At 37.8% G+C, this 21,164-nt stretch overlaps 1 pseudogene; it reads right to left on the bottom strand.

The window, feature by feature from the left end:
• Nucleotides 1–1,778: 1,778 nt before the first annotated feature.
• LOC140870694 (uncharacterized) lies at nucleotides 1,779–19,685 on the bottom strand (annotated as a pseudogene).
• Between the last annotated feature and the right edge of the window lie 1,479 nt (nucleotides 19,686–21,164).

Here is a 21,164-nt window from a genome sequence, read left to right as displayed (position 1 = left end):
TCACAATTGGGTTATCTCTAACCGACTGCAACATATTAAAAACCAATTGCTCATTATTCATTCTTAACACTAACTCCCCCTTTTCGACATCAATTAAGGCCCTACTAGAAGCAAGAAATGGTCATCCTAAAATCATAGGAACCTCATAATTCTCATCCATATCAAGAACGACAAAATCAACGGGTAAAATTAGCTTATCCACTTCAACTAAGACATTCTCCACTACCCCTCTAAGATATTTGACAAAACGATCTGCAAGCTTAAGAGAGATTGTAGTGGGTTCAATTACCCCTATACCTAATTGCTTAGCAAGTGAATAAGGCGTCAAATTGATGCTTGCTCCTAAGTCACACAATGAATTATCAAAAGAAAATTGACAAATATTGCACGGTATAGAGAAACTCCCTGGATCTTTAAATTTTTGTGGGAGCTTATTTTGGAGCACCGCAGAGCACTCTTCGTTCAGGGCAACTTGCGCTATATCAGTCAACTTCTTTTTATTTCTCAGCATATCCTTCAAAAATTTAGCATATCTATGCATCTGGGCTTAGGCATTTGTAAAAGGTATGTTAATATGCAATTTCTTGAAAATTTCAAGAAACTTTTTTAATTTAAAATCAAGTTGCAATTGCTTAGCTCTTTGAGAAAAAGGTAAAGTAGACATATCAAGATCAGCATTAACATTAGAATCTACTTTCTTAACTTTCTTACCTGTAGGCGATGGTTGTGCGGTGTTGCGCTTGTCCTCTTTTTTCTCATCTCCATTGATCTTCTTCTTGGGTTTTTCAGATTGTGATCTAGTCCCTTGGATTTGTTTCAGTGTTGCTTGGCAGTGAACCGGGTGCTCTGGTTGAAAGTTTGGTTGCTACCTGAGCCATCTGAGTCTCCAACTTTTGCAACATAGCTTCTAGATTCTGCAACCTCGCCTTGGTCCCACCAACATACTTCATCAGAAATCTCTTCAAAACTCGGCTTCTTCTCCACTTGCTTTGGCTTCCAGCCTTGGTTGAAATTATTGTTGTATGAATTGTACGGTTGCCTACCTTTGTTCCCCACAAAATTTGTCGCATCAACTTCAAATATCTGTTGTTTCTCTGGAATATTCCCTTGTACTTGATTAACTAGCGCTGTCTTCATAAGGGTCATCTGGTGTGTCAGAGTGTCAATCTTTGCATTCAGGGCCACTAAATCATCGACCTCTAGAACTCCAGCCTTATTCTCTTTTTTCACATTCGCCATCCTATATTACTCTCTGCCATATTGCCAATGATCTCCCATAAGTCTACTGGCGTTTTCCTGAACAAACTTCCATTAGCCACAGCATCCAACATAGAACGCACTGAAGGATCAGCTCCATTATAGAACGTCTGGGTTTGTTGTATTGGGGTAAGATTATGCTGAGGACACATCCCCAACATCTTCTTGAATCTCGTCCAGGTTGAATGTAAATACTCCCCATCTTTCTGCTTGAAAGTAATAATATCAAAACAATTTCTCCATCTTTGTGGGTGGGAAGTACTTGTTCAAAAAAGTTTGAACAAGCTGGGTCCAGGTACTGATGGAACTGGTAGGTAGATCATCTAGCCACTCGAGTGCATCTCACTGTAGAGATAATGGCTGCAGTCTCACTGCATCAGATGGTACCCCATTACATTTGAATTTGTCGCAGATCGACAGGAATTTCTCCAGATGAGCTTAAGGATCCTCTACAAAAGTGCCTCCAAAACGTGATTGAAGCTGGGTCATCTGAATAATAGAGGGCTTCAGCTCAAAAGTGTTCACCTCAACAGCAGGGAAACTATGCTAGATCCATAACCTTCAACTGGCGGACGAATTAGATCAAGAATTGTTCTATTATATGCCATCTCTTTTTCTGGCTCTGACTCAGATTCAAGTTCTAGATTAATAAGCCTTCTAGCTCTCTGAATTAGGTTGAATGTGCGTTCAATCTCCAAGTCAAGTGGCATGAGCTCATTGGAAGATTGAGTGCTATGCATACACAGACAGAACGTACCTGAAAATCAAAGACAGAGAGATAAAAATCAGAATTTAATAAATAAAAACACAAAATAAAAAGTCTAGTCTCAAGTAAAATAAAAATTCTGATATCACTATCAGTCCGCGGCAACAGCGCCAAAAACTTGACCGCTCAATTCGGTGTCTACTAGCAAGTGCACTAGGTCAAGTAATGGTATGTGGATTTAAGTCCAAGTGTCGAACCGTCAAAGACTATTATTAGTAATTACCAAAATATAATTATTTCTACTTAATCTAGACTAACCAATTAAAGTGATTTTCATAATTTTAACTAACAATTAAAATTTATAAATAAAATTACTTAAAATAAAATGCATTAAGAATTTTAAGGTTTGAAATAATAGTAAGAAATTCGATTAAGGACGCACTTAGGTACCGAACAAATCATACAAACAAGTGGCAAATCTAGAATCTAGATTTAATCTTAAATCACGGTGAATTATCCTATCTTTTTTAACAGTCTAGGTCTAAAATTTGTTAAACCTATTCAATTATTTATAGATTAATTTTTATAATTCTAATCAAACATGAATTCATTCAATACTTGTGATAATTCAGTTTTCACCTAAAATCGCATACTGAAACCGAATACTAGGTCAAGTCAGTTTAACCATATGTCAATTATTGGAGTGATCGAAATCAATTCCTAATCGGTCAACTCAAAATCAATTAACATGCAAGCAAACAATTGGCCAGATTATTCACAAGATAAATTATAAATCCAACAATAAATAATTAAGATATCAATCTAAAAATCCCAAATAAAAATCCAAATATTCAACAACAATTTGTTCGGCCCAATTACGTGGCCTCAATCGAATAAAAACGACTACTCAATAATAAAAACATGATTTAAACAAGGTTTTTAATCATAAACTAAAAATCAAAAGAAGAAAAGAAAGAAGAAAAGAGAAATCTTCAATCCCAAAGCTTTTTGTTTCCGCCTCTCTATGATAGACACATCCGGAACCCTTAATCTGATGATAGAAGACCTATTTATATGTCCCAAATCTTCAAAAGATTGATTCCTTCCCGAACAAGAATTTTTCAAAATTAAAAGTCTACACGCCTTTCTTGCTCAGGCGCATGAAGATGCGCTCGAGCGAGCAACTTTCTGCCAATATATTTTTCCACGCTTCTTCGGACTTGCTCGGGCACCTAAACTTGTGCTCGAGCAAGATATGATCTGTTTTATTTTTTTCACGTTGTTCCTGGATAGCTCAGGCGCATGTTTGTGAGCTAGGGCGAGCTGTAATATGTCCTTTCCCCATTAAAATATTCCAGCTCGCGCATAATTATTGAAAAATTCATAATTTGAGTTCTAACCGTCGGATCGAGCTGAAATTTGGATAGCAACTTCACAACATCTTAACTTTATTTTGAACGATGGAGATTGGATTTCGATCTTTATCATTAAAAATGATTTTTTTTACCATTGCTACTCCGTAATTCATTCTTTCTGCTCTTTTCTTGCCCTAAATCATGATTTCTTCACAAATTCCTACAAAAATCAACCCGGAGAGTGAAATGAACACATATACAATAAATCACATATAAACATACAAAAACTAAATGAGACAATACAAATGCATGCAAAATAGACATAAAATAACATAAAATAATGCACCAAAAATGCACTTATCAAATATGATTATTTTTTATCCTGACAAAATCATACAAGAAAAGCATCGAAGTAGAATAATTTTCTCTAAGAGATAAAACCGAAGACAAAAACCAAAGAGCGCCTAACTGAGTTGACTTTGACCAGAGTCAAACTGAATTCATCAATTATTGTTAACCAAACTAAGTTCATACAGTAAACTGTATTCAGTTTAGGGAGCTAAACTGAATCCTTCCTTCACAAGCCAAACTATCCAAGAAAAGCCAAACTGATTTACCAAGACTGGACAGTTGCCAGACTGAACTCTCCAAGATTACATAACCAAGACTTAACTCATTATATCAGTCTATCACTTGCGGATAGAGTTTCTCTTACAAGTTGACACCGCAAAAGCTGCAGAAGGACTGAGTATATTAACAACGTTATTGTACTATCACAGTACGGATGAAATTTAAATAATAGAGCCGTTGCAATCCATTTCTATATAAAGGAGATGAAGATCAGTAATACACGTAGATTAAGATCGAGAGAGTTGTACAAGAGATTGAAAGATATAAATGCAATACAATTAGGGATGGCAATTTTCCCCGCGGGGAAAACCCGAAACGGGGGCGTGTTCGGGGGAGAATTTCGGGTTCGGGTTCGGGTTCTAAAATCCCCGAAGTGAAGTGGAGCGGGTATGGGGATGGGATCCCCATCCCCAAACCCGCCCCGATATCCCCGAAAATAAATAAATAAATATAAATAATAATAATAATAATAATAATAATAATAATAATAATAATAATAATAATAATAATAATAATAATAATAATAATAATAATAATAATAAAGAGTAAAGACACACACTCATCATCATATAATAATTTTTTCTTGAATTTATTTAGAATTTTCACCGTATATATGTTAAAGATATTTGAATCACTAAGTTGAATTATTTGATATTTGAGACTTGGAATGTCTCAAAATTTTTATATAAATCTAGAATTTATGAATATTTGTCAAAATTTTATAGTTTTAGTTTGATCATTTTATAAGTTAGTGCACAAAAATGTAATATTAATGATTTTTGAAATGTAAAAATATAATTGTTGGAAAATTAAATATTTTAATCTTGATGTCTACGGGGACGGGTTTCGGGGTTTGGGGATTTCCCCACGGGTTTGGGTATCCACCCCATCACAATCTCATTTTCATCTCTATAATAGGTTCGGGTTCGGGTTCGGGTATGGGGGTTTAATCCCCACGGGTTCGGGTACGGGGATTCCCCGAATATGTAGAACCGGGGATGGGGACGGGAACGGGGATGGGGATGGGTTTTTAATTCGGGGATGGGGATGGGGATGGTAAACCCGTCCCCGCCCCACCCCGTTGCCATCCCTAAATACAATTGAGACATTCAACGATTTTATGTCTGCATTCAAGTAGTCTCAACTGAAGAAAACTGATCAAGCACAAGCATATCGTCATATATGATCAAGTGAATGATCATTTTGTGCAAATATTATCAAGTTGTAAATCTTGTAACAGATCAGTTTAGTTAACTGTAAAACACTATCGTTGTAAAAATAATCAGTCTAGGGCTGAGTTGTTTAGATCGAGTCTTAGAGTTCTGAGATAGGCAGTTGGGTAAGCCCTAGTCTTGGCGTGGGCTATTGCAAAGATTCGTAATAGTCAAATTCTTCTAGAGTTATTTCTTTCGAGGTGGAAGAAGGGGTGACGTAGGAGATTTATCTCCGAACATCCATAAACAAACACTTGCGTATTTTAATTCAAGTTTCATTCATATTTCAGTCGAGCACTGTGAGACCCCGTTTCTAATCTTCTATTCTCGAATAATTACACAAAATCGAACACGAAGAGCCGCGTAAAATCGAATCAAAAAAAATTTTTTTTTTTTTTTTTTTAGAGGATTGCCTTGCGGGCCGCGCGAGCTTTCTCCTCGCGCGCGCGCAGGCAAAAGATCCAGAGGCTCACTGAAGTGCTCGCGCACGCGCGGGCAAAACTTTCAGAGCCCCTCCAAGCTAGCCGCGCGCGCGCGAGGTCCAGCCTCGCCCGCGCGCAGGCCAAATGGACAGCAACCTGGAAACACTGAAGAAAACAACCAAGAGCATTTCCGATCAATTCTAAACTCAAGTACACTTATATATCAACATTTAGAACATACAATATTCTAAGTTCTGCCCAAAAAAATACAATAACAAGTTCGACAATAGGGTTCGTTCGACTAATCAAAATAATACAAGTTCAAAGACATAACCCTACGACGCACGGTGTCTCACTTCTATCACTCCCAACTCGATCTAGTCATGCAGCTTGTGACTCGATCCTGCCCCACCTGCCGTCAAGTACACATACAAACAAAACGACAGCCGGATAATCCGGTGAGAATATAATTCCCAGTACAAGAGACAAATAAAGCAATTTCAAATAATATAACAATTCATGCTATATAAAACAACAAGCCAATTAATTCAAAAAGGCATATCAGCTATCAAATCGAAATGCTTTAAAATGCAATGCATGACTTCAAAACTCGGGATTATCTAATCGGATAATCGAATATCAATCAGTACTCGGTTGGGATCCCAGGGTCAAGTTTTCACGAACAACTCACCGACACACCCATTCGGGGTGGATGTCGCTCAACTCAGACCCCTAGACTTCAGAGCAACTATAAGAAGCATTCTAGCAATTGGAAAAACTCGAAATCCAAAGCCACTTCAATATAGCTCCCTAAATCGTCTAAATTCAAAATGAATCGAATCTTCGGCTCAAGATGTATGCAAATGAAACTAAACTCATTCCATTTAAAATCAAATAATTCGAAAAGAATACGAGTATGTGATTTCCTTCGGGCACTCGAATTAATTCAAATTCGAGTTAATCGTCCTGTTCATTCAATCGTCGTCTTTTTACCTTTTCAAGTTCGTCGAGGATTCAAGTCTGAAAATAACAACGAACTCAATCAATAATCAATCGAATCAAAACAAATCAAAGCAAAGAAACTCAATCAATATACCGTCTTCAATTCTCGAATCGGTTCAAACTCCCAAGTTCGTTCCAAACCCGAATCGTCAACTAAATCTGAAAATGTTGAACATACGGATTCGATATCAATTCAAAAACTCAACAAATCCGGAAATCAAACCGAAACAAACGACCGATAATCCAAAACTCGATTTCGACGGCATAACGGCTATAAACGGTCAAACCATAATTTACCAACATTAACAAACAACTCAAACCATCTCATATCATATTCCAATCCATCAAAAACAACCAAATCTAACCACAATCTTAAAACCCATTTTCGAAATTAATCCCCAAAAATCATAAAAAATCCAAACTTCGTCCTTTTTCTGAACCGACTTTGAATACACGATCTATGCTAGATCAAGAACATCATACTCGAAGATTATCAAATTTTGATAACCCAACAAAAATCAAAGTTCGTGGATCGTAGCAAAACTTACGTCAGAATGAAGCCCTCGTTGCGGTGATCGTGAATATGTCTTCAATTCAAAATTCTAACGGACGGATCGTGCGAATCGAACGGAAGAAAAGCTTGGAGAATCGTTGGCCATGGTTTCTCGGCTTAGGCGTGAGGGAGAGGGGAAGGAGAAAGAGAGAGGAGTGAAGGGATGGTGATGGGTAGATATTATATATAACAAATAATATAATAATCTCCCTTGACTAGTCAACCGATTTAATTACAATTCGGTCCCTAAAACTCCAAATTAAATCAATTCAATCCCGGCTCAAATAATCTCCAAAAATTCCAAATTAAATAATAATCAATTCTTCTAATCTCGAAATAATTAATTTCAGGGCCTTACAATTCTCCCCCTCTAAGAATCGATTTCGTCCTCGAAATCAAAGTAGTTTCATCTCAGAAAACAAGATACAGTTCGAAGACTGCTAGAACGATTCTTCTCTCAAAAAATTTCTGAAATCGCCGTTTTGATCAAACTCTGCTTCTTGCACCATTTCTTCAAATCCGTATCGGCTCAACTACACAAACTCATCTGAATCGGTTCCATAAAGGAGCTGTTACTAAGTTCGGTCAACTCTGAATCGGTCGTCTCAAACAAAACTGGCGACTCATCAATTTTTGTCTCGACATCTAAGAAAATCAGTGAACTTGGCAACAAAAGACAATAATCACGTCGAGAATACCTGATGAATACGGAAGATCAAGGTAGTGGAAAACAAAGAGAACTGAAGGAGTAAAAGTCGATAGGCGAGGTCGCCTATCTCCTCTAGAATCTCAAAAGAACTCGAGAGTTCATCGAGACAGCTCTCTCTCTTATCAAAACTGCCACAACCTCTAAAAGGAGTAATCTTCAGAATTACCCCGCCTAACTGAACATAAGTTTCGCGATCTACGTCGGAATTCGACTACTTTGTTCATCCTTCTTCTCAAGTCGCCTTCATCTTAGACAGGAAATCTCTATTCGTCTATCGAACCTCTAAAAAAATTTGATCCCAATTCAGGAAACTCATGAAATCATCCCGATTCGATTGGTATTCTCATTGTTTCTCGTACAACTCATTCACAACAATTGATATCAAGATACTCGTCTGATAGCTGTTGTTCGAAAACTTTGCAAAAGGTGAGAAATCCATCCAGCTAGTGCCAAAATCAAGCACTACAGCTCAGCGTATCCTCTTAAAGTCTATATCGCTTAATCTTGACTGTCCGTCGTTCTGAGGGTAATAAACTGAACTCAATTATAATCCAATACAAAAGTCTTTCAAAGACTGAGTTCAATGTGAGAGTTAATTCAAAATCTCATTCTGAAAGGACAGCCTTTGACAAATCGACCATATCTGAAAATTCTCCTGACAACAATCTCATTCATATTGTCGTGTCTGAAATCTATTCTGTACGTACACAGAAGTAGACTATAGCTATAATTCGATTCTAGTCAGATATCATCTCCAAATCAGACAGTTCTGTACCTCCGTGACCACATGCCGAACACTCTCCATTCCATTCTGCATGGATAAACTGCGACAGAGCAAAACAACCTGAAATTCTTTCTGACCAACTTCTCAACATCGGGTCGAGTCAGGACTTCATTCCGTACGGAATACCAAAAGCAGATTTCTGCAATCGGTCTAATAAAGTTCAGCTGGCTTCCAGACTGATCGATAGCTTCAGAAAGGTATTCGTCGAAAAGAAATCTTCTTTTCATTCTGACAATGAACTGTACCACAGATAGCCGGTTCCTCCTCTCAATCAGCTATCAACTGTGGACAGACTTAGCAATTACGAAATCATACTTCGAACATCATTCTTATTTGTCCCTACAAAGGTCGGTTTCTCAATCCTTTGAATATCTTTCGGTCGTCTGAAAGAATACTGAAGAACCGCAAAGTGCCAATCTCAAGATACTCGGTCTCTATCAAAATCTTCGGCACAAAACACAAATACTCACCACTGAGATATCGTCACTGTTCTGAAATTCAATCTATGCCCTGTTCTGACTCTTCTTCACTAAATTCTCCAATTCGAATCTGTTTCTGCGCTATTTCCATCTTCTAAATCAATTCTGGTTCAGTTCGGATAAAAGAATTCTGATAAACTCCATATCTGTTCCAGACACCAAATCAGAAGTGCAACACTCATCGGTCGACGAAGTCAAGGATATTAGATAAAATAAGAACAGATTCATCGGCTCAAAGAGAATAACGGCAATAGATAAAATAATAATAGATAATTCTGCTCAAACCTCAATCATTGCATCGTGTCACTTCGGATCATACTGGAATTCACCATCAGAATCTTCATCATATCCAATATTTTCCTCAATCTCAAAATCAGTTCGGTTGCGAAACTCATACTTTGACTTCTCAGTTCAGAAAAGACTTCGAAAATTCACAGGAGATAGTGATGCCCGATCTTATAAGCAACAAGATCACTGTCAATTCAATATCGCAAATCGGACTTTGAGTCTCGCACCGCTCCAGCTGCTACTATAACTGAGCTATCACAGACTTCTTCTGAATAAGAATACCTCCAAAATCTGGATAAGAAGATGCAATGCACTGAAAATTATCAGTATAGAGGAAAACAAGAAATACTGGAGCTTGGGTCGATCTCTTATTCGTGCCAAACAAACTGATTTCATAAGATTTGGTTCAGATACAAGTGCATTCTCTAGAGTTAGATGAGAAATCGGCTCCACGACGATAAGAATTTCTCGAAAATCTGCTATAGAACTCAAAATCTTCAACTCTCAGGTACATATGTCGGTTTGGCTTCAATCAAAACAGCTTCGGTCTTGCAATGATCACAAAAATTCCAGCTCTAGAATTAAATGAACGAGGTAAGGACATCTCGATACAATCAAAATTCAGACTTCAATAGCATAGCATGCAACGTCTCGGCACATAATTCTGTAAGACCTTTCTTCAATACTCTGTAAGATCAGTACTATTTTTCGAAAAGAAAAACGAAAAGATCGATGAGGATTTATAATTCCATCTAAATATCTCTGATATATTCAGTTCAAAAGATCTACAATACTGTAGACGAGTTTCTCTTCAAACGGTACAACTATACTCCAAAGAAGTCATACCTCGATCCAAGTCCAGTCTTCAATATTACTTTCCATCAAACTCTCAGCTGATGATGTCTGATCTCAAGTCATTGCTGAATCTAACCTCATGACTCAGAGGTAATCCAGAAATCTCATCTGATTGATAACAGCAACTCTCTAACCACTGGTTTATCAACCAAATCAGGCTAGTTTCTAGGACATCAGTTGAACAAGAGAATTCCTCCGCAAAATTCTGAAATCAGAAGGTCATTCGGCAGATTAACTAACAAGGAATCCTGGAATCGAGAATCCTTACTGGAGGATTTCTGTTCGTCTATTGACTCGGATCGGAATCTGTCGACTTCCTGAAACAAATCCACCGTAGTCTTGTACTGGATAAAGCAACTAACAACCAATCAAATCAAAATCTGATAACTGAAGTACGATACTGCTCAGTTACAATCAATTCAAAATCTCAATCAAATCAGAATCTGAAGTACACTACTGCTCGGTTCCAACTTAACCCATCAATTCAAGAATTGCGACTACTGCTAATCAAAATTCAACAACCGGGATGCATCAATAAATATCAATAAGAAGAAGATAAGGTGCGTAACCGATCATATCAGAATAAGAATAGAAAACATACTCTACTGTTTCCTGCCGTCGTCATCGGTGAAATCTAACTCTGATCCTTGATAAGAGTGCAACTAGAATCTGTTGCCTCAAAGATTGATTCGTCATAAGGTTGAGTTCTCCAAGATTCTGTTATTGCGGCCGAAAGGAGCAACTGAAACGGCTTGCATCTCTGTCAGAGCTGACTACAAAAGGAATTCCTCTTCGAAGATCTCTCGATAATATTATGATGACGAACTCTGACATAGTGTCTTCTGATCTCAATGCACTGCTCACTGATTTCATAAACTGCTTCCTCTTCGGTTAAAGATGATCTCGACGTTCCTCTGACTCTGATCAAGCGGTGAAAAGGAGTCTGTCGAAGAAATTCGGATGAAAGAGGATTCCAAAAAGTGATCGAACTTTGATTCCCTAAAGCTCTCTTCTCCAATTCTACCAACTTTTACCAATCCTCTAAGTTGGTACCACACTAACCGAATTCTCCGGTCATCTGTGTAGTTCAGAGAATCACCCAATTTATCGATCTCTTCTATTCGACTTCTACATCAGATAACATTCTCGGTACTCTTCAAAATTGGTAATATAAATGACTAAAACCTCCTCGGTAGTACTCCCATCGGTGTAGGTGTGACATCTATCAGTGCAATAGTGGTACGATCTAGATCAGTCGAAGGAGTTATTGTTGGTTGTCGTCTGCTAAAGTTCTACAGGAAAAATTCTGATAATCAGTATGAAAAGGATACCAAATATACATCTCAACCTTCGGCGTTCCACATCTCTGTTCGATAAGTTCAATCAACTACATGTTACTGAATTTCGGATCTCTATCGGATTCTAATTCACATCGCAAACAATCTCTGATCTTCTAGCTCAAGCAGATGGTGGAACTCGGATCCGAAATTAAAATACAGTTCATATTTCAAGTAATTCATGCTTTAAATTTTAAATCACATAGTCATGTAATTCAAATAATTCTAAATCAATAAAGCATGCTCGCATGTATCGTAATTAAATCATTTGAATAAATCAATCACATGCGAGAGTTCAATTCAAGCGGACTCGATCTACCCCGCTCACTCTAATTCAGTTCCAAGAATCTTATCTCTCTGATACCACTTAATGTGAGACCCCGTTTCTAATCTTCTATTCTCGAATAATTACACAAAATCGAACACGAAGAGCCGCGTAAAATCGAATCAAAAAAAAATTTTTTTTTTTTTTTTTTTTAGAGGATTGCCTTGCGCCCGCGCGAGCTTTCTCCTCGCGCGCGCGCAGGCAAAAGGTCCAGAGGCTTACTGAAGTGCTCGCGCCCGCGTGAGAAAGTGCTCGCGCGCGCGGGCAAAACTTTCAGAGCCCCTCCAAGCTAGCCGCGCGGGCGCGAGGTCCAGCCTCGCCCGCGCGCAGGCCAAATGGACAGCAACCTGGAAACACTGAAGAAAACAACCAAGAGCATTTCCGATCAATTCTAAACTCAAGTACACTTATATATCAACATTTAGAACATACAATATTCTAAGTTCTGCCCAAAAAAATACAATAACAAGTTCGACAATAGGGTTCGTTAGACTAATCAAAATAATACAAGTTCAAAGACATAACCCTACGATGCACGGTGTCTCACTTCTATCACTTCCAACTCGATCTAGTCATGCAGCTTGTGACTCGATCCTGCCCCACCTGCCGTCAAGTACACATACAAATAAAACGACAGCCGGATAATCCGGTGAAAATATAATTCCCAGTACAAGAGACAAATAAAGCAATTTCAAATAATATAACAATTCATGCTATATAAAACAACGAGCCAATTAATTCAAAAAGGCATATCAGCTATCAACTCGAAATGCTTTAAAATGCAATGCATGACTTCAAAACTCGGGATTATCTAATCGGATAATCGAATATCAATCAGTACTCGGTTGGGATCCCAGGGTCAAGTTTTCACGAACAACTCACCGACACACCCATTCGGGGTGGATGTCGCTCAACTCAGACCCCTAGACTTCAGAGCAACTATAAGAAGCATTCTAGCAATTGGAAAAACTCAAAATCCAAAGCCACTTCAATATAGCTCCCTAAATCATCTAAATTCAAAATGAATCGAATCTTCGGCTCAAGATGTATGCAAATGAAACTAAACTCATTCCATTTAAAATCAAATAATTCGAAAAGCATACGAGTATGTGATTTCCTTCGGGCACTCGAATTAATTCAAATTCGAGTTAATCGTCCCGTTAATTCAATCGTCGTCTTTTTACCTTTTCAAGTTCGTCGATGATTCAAGTTTGAAAATAACAACGAACTCAATCAATAATCAATCGAATCAAAACAAATCAAAGCAAAGAAACTCAATCAATATACCGTCTTCAATTCTCGAATCGGTTCAAACTCCCAAGTTCGTTCCAAACCCGAATCGTCAACTAAATCTGAAAATGTTGAACATACGGATTCGATATCAATTCAAAAACTCAACAAATCCGGAAATCAAACCGAAACAAACGACCGATAATCCAAAACTCGATTTCGACGGCATAACGGCTATAAACGGTCAAACCATAATTTACCAACATTAACAAACAACTCAAACCATCTCATATCATATTCCAATCCATCAAAAACAACCTAATCTAACCACAATCTTAAAACCCATTTTTGAAATTAATCCCCAAAAATCATAAAAAATCCAAACTTCGTCCTTTTTCTGAACCGACTTCGAATACACGATCTATGCTAGATCAAGAACATCATACTCGAAGATTATCAAATTTTGATAACCCAACAAAAATCAAAGTTCATGGATCGTAGCAAAACTTACGTCAGAATGAAGCCCTCGTTGCGGTGATCGTGAATATGTCTTCAATTCAAAATTCTAACGGACGGATCGTGCGAATCGAACGGAAGAAAAGCTTGGAGAATCGTTGGCCATGGTTTCTCGGCTTAGGCGTGAGGGAGAGGGGAAGGAGAAAGAGAGAGGAGTGAAGGGATGGTGATGGGTAGATATTATATATAACAAATAATATAATAATCTCCCTTGACTAGTCAACCGATTTAATTACAATTCGGTCCCTGAAACTCCAAATTAAATCAATTCAATCCCGGCTCAAATAATCTCCAAAAATTCCAAATTAAATAATAATCAATTCTTTTAATCTTGAAATAATTAATTTCAGGGCCTTACAAGCACACTCACTCTAAAAAAATCCGTCGAGTCATTTGATTTTGGTTCTAATCTGATAGTTGGCATCATTCCGCACATAATTATTGTTTGTCAATTAATATCGGCACACGAGAAGTAAGCAGTTCAGTTAACCAACTGCAACTACATATAATTTAGCATATTTGATGGTAAACTGCTACAGTGCCCTTAGTTTGGAAATCAACATTCACCCAAAACCGGTCCCATCATAATGTAACTGGTACTGAACAAACGTGAAAGAACCATGACCATGATGATACACATATATTTATATGATGCCATATTTTAACTTTTTTTAGTACTTTAAGAAGTCTTAATTGTACCACGATTGGCCAAATTAGTTCTTTTACCATGATGATACACATATATTTATATGATGTCAAATGTAGTTGGTATCGAACATACGTAAAATGATATGAATCTTATGTATGAAAGGCAACACGATTTCAACGAATCGCATCTCAATTCGATAACAAAAGAATTCAATAATGTTGTCCCGACTTTGAAACAAGTAACAGATTTTGGAATCTCCACCTCTAGTTGAACCTGTAACTAGCAACAGAGAATTCACGATAGAAAACAATCAATGATTCAATTAGACCTTCAAAGGAACCTGTCTTTGACAACCCAATTGAAAATCGATTGACAAACGCCACAAAGCTATGAAACTTTGATAAGTTTGATTTTGGGTAAAGCAAAAGCTTTGATAAAATTCTAAAGAGAATTTTGTATTGAATAATCAATAATCTGAAAATCTTATTTATCATTAAAATAATGAATGTTGTATTATTTATATTACAACCCAAAATATTGAAAGATAACGCAAAATAAATCAAAAAGATATCAAAGATATCTCCTAAAGTTTCCTAGTAGGAATAAAAGATCTAAAATAAACAAATTAAATCCAAAATATTAAAAATCCCGAACACACACACAAACACCTTTGGTGCATGTAAAAGGGCATGGCGCGGGCGCGCTAGAGAGAGGCGCGGACGCGCCGAAGTTGCGCAGACAATGGCGCAGGCGCGCGATAAGGTAGCGCGGGTGCGCCGAGAGCTCGCAAAACATCGTCAATTTGGCATCCGTAAGCGCGGGCGCGCTTCTTCTTCGCAAAATAATGGCGCGGGCGCGCCTTGGCTTCGAGCAGGGTCTTCAATTTCTTAACTTTCTTGACCTATTTTGACCTCAATAAGATTATAACTTCCTCCAAATTGAATATCAAGAAATCCAACGCCCTCTTGTGTCTTCAACAACAATGATTGAAGTGCTTCCTTAAACTTCTGAGCTCGGCCTCTCGTAACCGGTCCTCGTGGTATCTCCAATGGATCCTTAGTCACTTGATCAGCATGCGAGTCATCCATGATCGCATCATCCTTCCCTTCTTGAAAAGGATTTGTCCTCAAATCTTGATCATCACCTACATCAAACGGAGATAAATCAGAAACATTAAAAGTAGCACTGACATTATACTCACCTGGCAAATCTAATTTGTAAGCGTTGTCGTTGATGCGCTCCAATACTTGAAACGGTCCATCGCCTCTAGGTAGAAGCTTTGAGCGCCGTTTTTCAGGAAACCGCTCTTTCCTCAAATGCAACCACACCCAATCTCCTGGTTCAAACACAACTCTCTTCTTTCCCTTATTTGCTTGCTTTGTATACTGCAAATTCTTTTTCTCAATGTTCGCCTTCACTTTTTCATGCAAATTTCTCACAAATTGCGTCTTTTTCTTACCATCCATGTTAACCCTTTCACTCATAGGCAAAGACATCAAATCCAACGGGGTTAAAGGATTAAAACCATACACAATTTCAAAGGGTGAAAAATTTGTAGTAGAATGCACACTACGATTATATGCAAACTCAACAAATGGCAAACATTCTTCCCAACTCTTCAAATTCTTTTTAATTATAGCACGCAACAAAGTTCCTAACGTTCTATTAACAACTTCAGTTTGACCATCCGTTTGAGGATGACATTTAGTCGAAAACAGTAGTTTAGTACCAAGTTTGCACCATAATGTTTTCCAAAAGTAGCTCAAGAAACGAGTATCTCTATCAGACACAATACTCCTAGGCATGCCATGCAATCTAACAACTTCATTAAAGAACAATTCAGCAACATGAGAAGCATCATCAGATTTATGACAAGCAATAAAATGAGCCATCTTAGAAAATCTATCAAACACAACAAAAATTGAATCCCTCCCCTTCTTAGACCTCGGTAGTCCTAAAACAAAATCCATAGAAATATCTACCCACGGTTCACTAGGAACGGGAAGTGGAGTATACAAACCATGTGGATGTTGTCTAGACTTTGCTTTCTTACAAGTCACACATCTTTCACAAATTTTCTCAACATCATGCTTCTTATGTGGCCTATAAAAATGTTCATGCAAAATTTCATAAGTTTTAGCCACACCAAAATGTCCCATTAAGCCACCCCCATGTGATTCCCTCACAAGTAATTCACGAATAGACGACTTAGGAATACATAACTTATCCTCCTTAAACAAATACCCATCATGCATGAAGAATTTATCTTTTGGACCATGCAAACATGACGCATATATCTCACCAAAATCAAGATCACTAGTATATAACTCTTTCACATACTCAAATCCTAAGAATTTAGAATCTAGAGTAGATAAAAGTACATACCTTCGTGATAGAGCATCCGCTACCACATTTTCCTTCCCTTGCTTGTATTTGATAACATAGGGAAAAGTTTCGACAAACGCCACCCACTTAGCATGCCTCTTGTTTAGCTTTTGTTGTCCTTTGAGATGCTTCAATGATTCATGATCCGTATGAATCACAAATTCCTTTGGCCTCAAATAGTGTTGTCATGTCTCAAGTACCCTTACCAACGCATAAAACTCCTTGTCGTAGGTAGGATAATTCAAGGACGCCCCACTAAGCTTCTCACTGAAGTAAGCAATCGGTCGCCCACCTTGCATCAAGACACCTCCAATTCCTACACCTGACGCATCACACTCAATTTCAAAAGTGTTAGTAAAATCAGGTAATACAAGTAAAGGAGCATTAATTAATTTATGCTTGACAATATTAAAAGACTTCTTTTGCTCCTCGCCCCAATGGAATGGAACGTTCTTCTTGATCACTGCAGTCATAGGTGCCGCCAAAGTACTGAAATCTTTCACAAATCTCCTATAGAAACTTGCAAGACCATGAAAACTTCGAACTTGACCAATAGAAGTAGGCGTTGGCCAATCTCGAATTGCACTTACCTTGTCCTCATCAACTCTGACACCTTGGGAACTCACAACAAAACCAAGAAACACAAGTTCTTTTGTACAAAACACACACTTCTTCAAGTTAGCATACAATTTTTCAGCTTTTAGTGTGATTAGCACAATTCTCAAATGTTCGACATGCTCATCCAAATTTTTGCTATATACCAAGATATCATCAAAATATACCACAACAAATTTTCCAATATAAGCACGCAACACATGATTCATCAATCTCATAAAAGTGCTAGGTGCATTAGTTAGTCCAAAGGGCATAACCAACCACTCATACAAGCCTTATTTGGTTTTAAAAGCAATTTTCCACTCATCACCTTCTCTCATCCTAATTTGAATATAACCACTTTTTAAATCAATTTTACTAAAGACACTAGAACCATGCAACTCATCCAACATATCATCTAGTCTAGGAATAGGATGCCTATACTTGATGGTAATGTTATTAATGGCTCTACAATCCACACACATTCTCCATGAATCGTCTTTCTTAGGAACTAATAAAACAGGCACAGCACACGGTGACATGGACTCACGCACAAAACCTTTATCTAAAAGTTCACTTACCTGTCTTTGCATCTCTTTTGTTTCCTCCGGGTTGCTCCTATACGCTGGACAGTTTGGCAACGCACTTCCGGGCACAAAATCAATTTGATGTTCAATCCCCCTCAAAGGTGGTTAGCCTTGAGGCAAATCCTCCAGAAATAAATCTTCAAATTCCTGCAAAAGAGAAACAACAGTGCTCGGAAGATTTCCGGCTATATCACTTGTGTTAAGGAGAAACTCCTTATAGAAAATCAACACAAGTGGAGTATGCACATGTAAAATCTCTCGCAACTCACTCTTTTGGGTCATAATTATTTTTTTATCGGCCTCTTTCCTCTTAATTTTTTTTTCATCTTTTTTTCTCTCAATATTTTTTTCTAAGGCCATCTCACTTTTTTGTTCACTCTTTTTTTCGGCCTCTTCTTTCTTTTTATTTTTCAAATGGTCCTCCAACACTTGCTTTGGAGTCATCGGTAACAATACAATAGGCTCCTTTTTCAAGGTAAAAGAATAACGATTTTTAAAACCGTCATGTATCACCTTTCTATCAAATTGTCACAGCCTACCCAACAAAATATGACAAGCTTGTATAGGCACCACATCACACAACACTTCATCTACATATTTACCAATGGAAAACGGTACTACCACCTGCTTATGCACTCTCACCTCCGAGCTATCATTAAACCACTGCAATTTATAAGGTTGATGATGCTTTATAATAGGCAAACTCAACTTTTCCACCAGCTCATAACTCGCTACATTAGTGCAACTCCCACTATCAATAATAACACTACATACTTTGTTATTCACAAAGCATCTAGTATGGAATAAATTCTTCCTTTGATTTTCTTCCTCCTCCTTTTGTTGTACATTCAACACTCTCCTGGTCACTAGCAATTCTCCAACCACCGCATCATATCCCTCTTCATCAGGATCCTCCAACGCAGGCATACTATCATATTTCTCATCCTCACTCTCCGATTCAATCTCACCACCAGCATTCATAATCATAATTTTTTTATTAGGACACTGACTGGCAATATGACCAAGTCCTTGACATCTAAAACATTTAATATCCCTAGAATGAGTATTAGTAGTTTCAGGTGTACCTTTACCCACTTGTTTTGGTGCCTCCAATTTGGTGTCAAATTTTGGCTTGGACACCGACTTGTTGTCCTCCCGTTTTGCAACGCTTGGACGCCAAGGAGTTGACGATCCTCCACCGGTAGGAAGTCGACCAGCTCCTCTCCTCTTGAGCTGTTGCTCCACCTTCATGGATGTCTGCACCATCTCATCCAAATCAAAACAGTGGCGAAGCTCTACTTGATCTTGGATTTCTCTATTCAAACTGCACAAAAATCTGGCCATTGTAGCTTCATTATCCTCCTCAATGTTGGCCCGGATCATCGTGGTTTCCAACTCCTTGTAGTAATCCTCCACGCTTCTTGGACCTTGCTTCAGAGTTTGTAATCGCCTGTACATGTCACGATAATAATAGTTAGGCACAAACCGCTTCTTCATGACATGCTTCATCTCCTCCCACATCTCAATAGGCGACTCTCCACACCTTCTTCTAGTGGTCACTAATTGATCCCACCAAATTAACGCATAGTCTAAAAACTCAACCACTGCCAACCTCACTTTCTTAAGGTCAGAATAGTGATGGCAATCAAAGAAAAACTCCACACGCTTCTCCCATTCCAAATATGCCTCCAGGTCAGACTTCCCATGAAACGCTGGAATTTTCATCTTAATAATACTAATATTTCCATCCTCCTTACTGCACTCCGTATGTTTTCCTCGTACTGCTTCTCGCCTATGTCTAACCTCATGTACTCTTCTCTCTCCATCCCAATTCTCATCAAAACTCTCCTCATCTCCTTCAAAATTATTCCCTTTCCTATCTTTATTTTTTTTCCACTACCACTACTCTCCTCCAATCTACTCATCCGCTCATGAAGAGGTTCCAACTCCGACCTCATCACCCTAGTAAATTGACCCATCAACGCATCCATTTGAACCTTGGAAATTCCTTGGTTCACAATTTCACTAGCATCTTTATTAGGATTCATGGTACCTGCAAGAAAAAGGTTAGTAGTAAAATTCCTCACACAAGTTCTCACAGATCACTCCAAACGAATTACTCCAACACTCTTTTTCTTTCCACTCAATTTATGTAGGCTTTTGCTTTGTGTAAAAGTGAATCAAACTCTCAAGTTCACAACTTTTAGACGCTTGAAGATCGACTCTCGAAGATCGACAAAAAAAACAAGAAGAAGAAATTTATGGATGCTCGAATTTTAACTTGCACCCAAGGATGAACAAGAACGAAAATTGCCCACAAGTTATCTTGCTTCTTCTATATTTTTTTTAAAGCTTTTTCGGTCTCTAATTTTTTTTTTTGACCGATTTCAAATCTCTTTTTTTATTTATTTATTTATAACTTGTAGCACAAGACACGAGACTTGGATAACAAGTTTGAAAGAATGACACAGAAATTTGAGATGAGAGAGATGCAGAACGAAGAACAAGAAAAGATGAACGAAGAACGAAGAAAGAATATAGATTAAAGAAGGATACGACTTACTTGAGTCAAAACCTTAAGCTTTGATACCAAATGATATGAATCTTATGTATGAAAGGCAACACGATTTCAACGAATCGCACCTCAATTCGATAACAAAAGAATTCAATAATGTTGTCCCGACTTTGAAACAAGTAACAGATTTTGGAATCTCCACCTCTAGTTGAACCTGTAACTAGCAACAGAGAATTCACGATAGAAAACAATCAAAGATTTAATTAGACCTTCAAAGGAACCTGTCTTTGACAACCCAATTGAAAATCGATTGACAAACGCCACAAAGCTATGAAACTTTGATAAGTTTGATTTTGGATAAAGCAAAAGCTTTGATAAAATTCTAAAGAGAATTTTGTATTGAATAATCAATAATCTGAAAATCTTAGTTATCATTAAAATAATGAATGTTGTAGTATTTATATTACAACCCAAAATATTGAAAGATAACGCAAAATAAATCAAAAAGATATCAAAGATATCTCCTAAAGTTTTCTAGTAGGAATAAAAGACCTAAAATAAACAAAGTAAATCCAAAATATTAAAAATCCCGAACACACACACAAACACCTTCGGTGAGTGTAAAAGGGCATGGCACGGGCGCGCGATAAGGTAGCGCGGGCGCGCCGAGAGCTCGCAAAACATCGTCAATTTGGCATCCGTAAGCGCGGGCGCGCGATCATGAGGCATGGACGCGTTTTTTCTTCGCAAAATAATGGCGCCGGCGCGCGTG

This window comes from Henckelia pumila, unplaced genomic scaffold, assembly GCF_033568475.1.
Source record: "Henckelia pumila isolate YLH828 unplaced genomic scaffold, ASM3356847v2 CTG_176, whole genome shotgun sequence".
NCBI classification, from domain to species: Eukaryota; Viridiplantae; Streptophyta; class Magnoliopsida; order Lamiales; family Gesneriaceae; genus Henckelia; species Henckelia pumila.
The sequence above is the reverse complement of the archived record's forward strand: the minus strand, read 5'-3'. Positions and strand labels throughout refer to the sequence as shown.